Source organism: Lotus japonicus, chromosome 2 (genome assembly GCF_012489685.1).
Source record: "Lotus japonicus ecotype B-129 chromosome 2, LjGifu_v1.2".
Lineage (NCBI taxonomy): Eukaryota > Viridiplantae > Streptophyta > Magnoliopsida > Fabales > Fabaceae > Lotus > Lotus japonicus.
In genome coordinates this window covers 33,433,468-33,439,217 of record NC_080042.1, presented here as the reverse complement: position 1 = coordinate 33,439,217, position 5,750 = coordinate 33,433,468, and the positions used below count along the sequence as shown (strand labels likewise).

Genomic DNA, 5,750 nt, shown 5'->3' with positions numbered 1-5,750 from the left:
CATCAAGAAAGATTGCATGGAGTACGTGAAAAAGTGTTCAAAGTGTCAAGTCTTTGCTGACATACACAGGGCACCACCAGAGCAACTCACAACGATGACCGGCCCGTGGCCCTTCGCCATGTGGGGAACGAATATTTTGGGACCCTTTCCAAAGGCAAAGGCTCAAATGAAGTTCATCGTGGTCGCAGTGGATTATTTCACCAAGTGCATAGAAGCCGAGGCACTCGCCACAATCACGGCTGCCAAGGTGCGAAACTTCTTGTGGAGGCGTGTTGTGTGCCGTTTTGGAGTCCCAATGGCATTAGTTATGGATAATGGCACTCAATTTACCAGCGCACTTACAAGGGACTTCTGTGCCGACCTTGGAATTGACATGCGGTTCACTTTGGTTGAACACCCTCAGACGAACGGCCAGGCTGAGGCGGCAAACAAGGTCATATTAAACGGATTGAAGAAGAAGCTTGATGAGGCGAAAGGATGGTGGGAGGAGGAGTTGCCCGGTGTTTTGTGGGCGTACAATACCACGGTCCAAACCAGCACTGGAGAAACGCCGTACAGGCTAACCTATGGTTCAGACACCATGTTACCCATGGAGGTAGAAAATCAAAGCTGGAGGGTTACAAACAGGAATGAGGAAGAAAACAATGATAACTTAATCGCAAACTTGATCATGCTCCCAGAATTGCAAAGAGAGGCACACTTGCGTAATGAAGTTGGAAAGATTAGGGTTGCCCGAAAGTACGCAACTAAGGTCGTCCCTCGAAAAATGAAGGCGGGAGACCTGGTGTTGCGCGAAAGGACGCTAACTTCAGGAAAGAACAAGTTGACACCCAATTGGGAAGGCCCTTTTAGGGTTAAAGCTGAAGTAGGCGCGGGGGCGTACAAGTTAGAGCAATTGGATGGCGTGGCAGTGCGCCGCACGTGGAACGCCTCTAGTTTGAGGCAATACTATAGTTAAGAAAAAGAAGGTCGCACTCTTTTTTCCTTGAAAGAGGTTTTTAATGAGGCGACCAATGAAAAGAAGGGAGGAAACTCTCGTGTACGGGTCTATAAACCCTAGTTCTTGTTAACAGAAATGAAAAATGTTTTAAAGTTTGATATTTGTCACAATTGACGAGATCTAACTCATAAACTTTGTGTAAGACCCTAAAATAAATAATTAGATTATTGATTTATTTTCGACGTATTAATTATTTTGTGTGTATTATTCTATTTTAAATTTAGGTAATTATATTCCCAAGTTAGTTTTTTCCTTTATGAAGAGATGACCTGCGCTAACAGGTCACCTTTCTTATTTACTTGTGATAGCCTATCATAAAATAATATCTTTTATTCCTTTTTTTCCCTCAACCACTCATTCAAATTCAAATTCCACATCACTTCCTCTCATCCTCACCACACATTCAATTTTTCCTATCACTTTCTCTCTCTTGCGTGGGTCCCACCCCACCCAATCAGAATTAACTTTTCTCTCACTCTCTTTTCTTTCTCCCTCACGCGTACACTCTCTTCCTCTCACGCTCGTTTTCTGTCTTCTTCTTCTCTTATCTTCTTCTTCATTTTACTTCTTCAGAAAACCTAAGCACCTCAACATCATCTTCTTCTTCCTCTCATGGCAGCCGCCACCATCACCGCTCCCTCTGCTCACACGAACCGCCACCGGTCACGCCACCATCACCATCGTTCCTGTCCTGATCTTTCTCTTCTTCTCCTTCCATGTGCAAACCACCATGGCATCACCCAAGCTAGCCAGCAGCCACGGTGACGCCGCCACCTCCTTCAGTCCCGCGAGCACCATCATCACCAACATGATGAGAAACAACAGAGAACAGAGGAGAAAAATGAAACCCTAGCCGCACCTTCAAAGCCCGATCTCCGGCGAACCACTGAGTTTTTGGAAAAACCAACCACACCATGGAACTCCCCTCGCCGTGCGCTGCAAAACCCCTAAAGAAATTTCCAATTCCGACGACCTTCGCCGGAAGCCGCCGCCAACCACCGTCTTCTCCGGCCAACCCTCGCCGGAGGACTCACTGAGCTCAGAACCGTGGAGCTCTCCTTCCCCTCTTGTCAAATTGATAATCAATTTTTGGTAAGGAACTCTAATTTCTTCCAGTTTTGGTTTGCCCCTTTCAAAACCCTAATTCTAATCCTCTTATTCATCTGCTGAGTCCTTGCTTGAACTGTGCCAGTGTTGTTCAACATTCATGGTCCTCAGAGGAAGGCAAAAGCTGCTGTTAGAGAAGAGGAGGAAGCAAATTCAGAACCTTAGCCATGAGGCTTAAGGTAGAAAAAGAAATATTTTTGTTTTGGGTATTGCTTTAATTATTGTAGGGGCTGAAAATGTTTTTGAAAATGTAAGGGCATTTGAGATGGTTAATCTTTAGTTAGTTATGTTGTTTATGTATAGATTACCTCTGGATGAGCATGGGTTCGATATTAGATTAGGAGAAGTTTATGCCGCTGTTGTCTTGTGATTGTAGTAGCCGCTGTTCTGCCAAATTCGTGTGTTTCGGTTCAGATTTTGGAACTGTGTTCTTCATAAAAATTGTAGCATTTTCTGTTAGCAAACTTTTGCCACTGGTTTCATGTCATTTCGATTTCTCTAGCTCAAGTTACACGCATTTTAGTGAGCACGGGTTAAGCTGTCTCGTTTCTCACGAATTGCTGTAGTATTTGATTTTTCCTGAATTTTGTACTTCGAATTTGGACTTGAAAATTTATGAGGATTTACAAAACCTGTAGATGAAGTCAGGATAAAATTATTAGATTTTTCGGAGTTTATTTGACGTATTTAAAAATTAGCTAAAATCGCAGTATAGTTGATGTTCGTTTTGAAAAAAAATCACTTATTTCAAGCGAAAAGCGTTGCTTATGGAAAAGTTTGAGAAAACCTTTCATTTTAAAATTATATTACAATGTTTGGAGTAGGAAAACATCTTTCGAAACTTACTTACGTATGTTGTTTATTCGTTTATGAAAACCAAGAACGTTCGAGTCTTTACGCACATTTATTCGTTAAAAAGCGATTGCGAAAAGTTTTGAAAATCAAACGAGTTTTTTTGAGTGTTATAGAATAAGTGTTCGAATATTACCTCGCTGTTAAGGGATGCTTAGGAATAACAAGATTGGATAGAGATAGAACAATTAAGTTTGGATTTCCGAGTGAGGAATTAGACTTCGAAAGGTATTAATCAGAATGGATTAAGTTGTGATGGAAATCTTGATGTTGGAAGATGACTTAGGATTGAATCTTGAATTCCAAGAAGTTTATGAGCTTTATTGTAAATACTTGATTTTAGAAGGTCTAGATTGAAACTTTGGAAGTTCGAGGACTTAGATGTAATTAAGGGATTAATTGAGGACTAGAACTTGCTTTCTTAGAGATTGAGAACTCTAAGGAAAACGAGAGGAATAAGTATTCGTTATGTGAACTTTTCTACTTTAGCAAAGGTATATGATTTGGTTTTAAAATCGTTTCAGTAAGTCAAAAGCTTTTGAAGCATCTTAAATTGTGTTATTGTTTGTTGTCATTATTACGACTTGTCTTGATTTCTGAAATTGATCCTAATGGGTTATAACCATTATGGGGATTAGGTTTAACATACGTTCGCTTCGGGTCAATTTCTTGAAGTCCTAGATTTAGACCTTGAGTTAGTAGGTTAACTCAAATAGTAATTATGCTATGTGTACTTATGAAGGGTATGAATAACGGAAGCGCTTGGCGACGAAGCCAAAGAATAAAAGAAAGCGAGCCGACACGGGAAAGCAAAGACGTGATTGAATTGAAGTCACCGTTTAGGAAGGGAAATTGGCTAAGGTAAGGGTAACTCAGTTTTAGTGCGTCTTTGAGTCTTGCCTGCTTTTATCGCACTGCATGCGTTTGAGATGAAGATGTTTATATTGATTGGCAGATGAATATGATTATTATGCTTGCAATGTTGTATGCTTGCTTATATTGACTGTTTCTGAGGCTTGTGCCAAATGTTTTCTGAAGGCTTCGGCCGAGTAAACTTATTGAGACGTGAGTCTCCGTTTTCTGAGAGGCTTCGCCCGTTTACTGGTTTCTGTCATTGAACTGAGTTGGTATGCATTGAATTGATTTATGTTCGTTGAGGTTATGAATAACATGTGGTTACCTTGATTTGATTGTTGGATTTGAGACTGTTGTTCGAGTGATTACTGAGGTTGAGGATTGTTGTTGACTAACTCGACATTTAAGGCTTGAACTTGAAGTGGCAATGTGGTGGTGATTGTCCCACGTGATTGTCCCGTCTTTTAAGGCGTTATAAAGTGGCGGTGTGGTGGTGATTGTCCCACGTGATCGTCCCATCTTTCGAGATGTCCTAAAGTGGCAGTGTGGTGGTGATTGTCCCACGTGATTGTCCCGTCCGTAGTGGCGTTAAGTGGCGGTGTGGTGGTGATTGTCTCACGTGATCGTCCCGTCTTGAGAGACGTTGCTGATCGATCCATATTGGTAGAAACATATAGTCGCATTATAGGACACTAACAATTGATTATGTTTATATCTGCCTTAATTCTATGTGGTTAATTATGTTATTATCTGATTCAATTATATGTTGTTGATTTTGTTGATATTTGCCTTGAAATGTATTGATAGCTTATTTATCGGAATGTTTTGGAGTTTTTGAAGTGACGATGTGGTGGATATTGTCCCACGTGATCGTCCCATCTTTCGAGATGTCCTAAAGTGGCAGTGTGGTGGTGATTGTCCCACGTGATTGTCCCGTCCGTAGTGGCGTTAAGTGGCGGTGTGGTGGTGATTGTCCCACGTGATCGTCCCGTCTTTCGAGACGTTATCAAGTGGTAGTGGAGTGGACATTTTCACATGACTATCCCGTCCTTCGAGGCGTTACTTAGTGACAGTGGAGTGAATATTTTCACAGGACTGTCCCGTCTTGCGAGACGTTATTGTCTGATTGATATTGTTGAGGATTGTCGATATCTGAATTGACGAGGTTATTGATAGTTGATTTAAATCTATATTGTTGAATATATGTCGTCATCTATCTTGAATTAGGTTGCTAGCGTATGTGCCATGTTATGCACTTATATCTGAATAGCATGTTTTTCTCTTTCATACGTGGTAATGGCAGGAGTTAACCCTTTCTATTTGCTACTTGTTGTTTGAGCGCTTAACGCTATTAGGCGATGGAGAATCTTCGACGGAGCTTGACCTTCGTACGAGTCGGAGAGGAGAACTTGAAGAACTGTGGAAGACTTGAAGAATATAGTCGGGTGTAGAGTTAGAGAGCTAACCATTATTGGTTTAAGCTTGCATAACGGGTTTAGAAATTTATATTTGAGGTTTCAGGTACTCGCCTTGTTCAAGGCTTGATGTAAATCCCTTTGTAGTTGGGAGTATGCATGACATGTTTTGGAAATACATTTGAGAAAAAAAAAATATACTCGTGTTTATACATCCTTTTGGAAAACATTGCATATTTATTTTATCAGATTGTTACCGTAACCCCTGAAATTCGGGGCGTTACACTTTGCTAAACAAATTTCTTATTGCGATGACCCAAAATGACAAAAAGCTTTCGCAATCAGAAAGTGTCATCACTGAGCAAACATAGCCTTGACAATTCTAGTGGCCACTAGAAACCAAGCCTCGTCCGTAAAACGACTAAGGCCAGTAAAATGTGCCTAAGCCTTGGTTATCATACCAAGCCAAACACCTCGCCAAAAGGCGAGTAAAGTCTCAGCAAACACGCTATAACGAAATT

At 41.1% G+C, this 5,750-nt stretch overlaps 1 long non-coding RNA gene across 1 annotated transcript; it reads left to right on the top strand.

The window, feature by feature from the left end:
• Positions 1 to 1,461: 1,461 nt before the first annotated feature.
• LOC130737910 (uncharacterized) lies at positions 1,462 to 5,443 on the top strand. Its single transcript, XR_009019027.1, has 3 exons — positions 1,462 to 2,092; positions 2,193 to 2,286; positions 3,702 to 5,443. It is a non-coding gene; the product is annotated as an uncharacterized LOC130737910 (long non-coding RNA).
• The last annotated feature ends 307 nt before the right edge of the window (positions 5,444 to 5,750 follow it).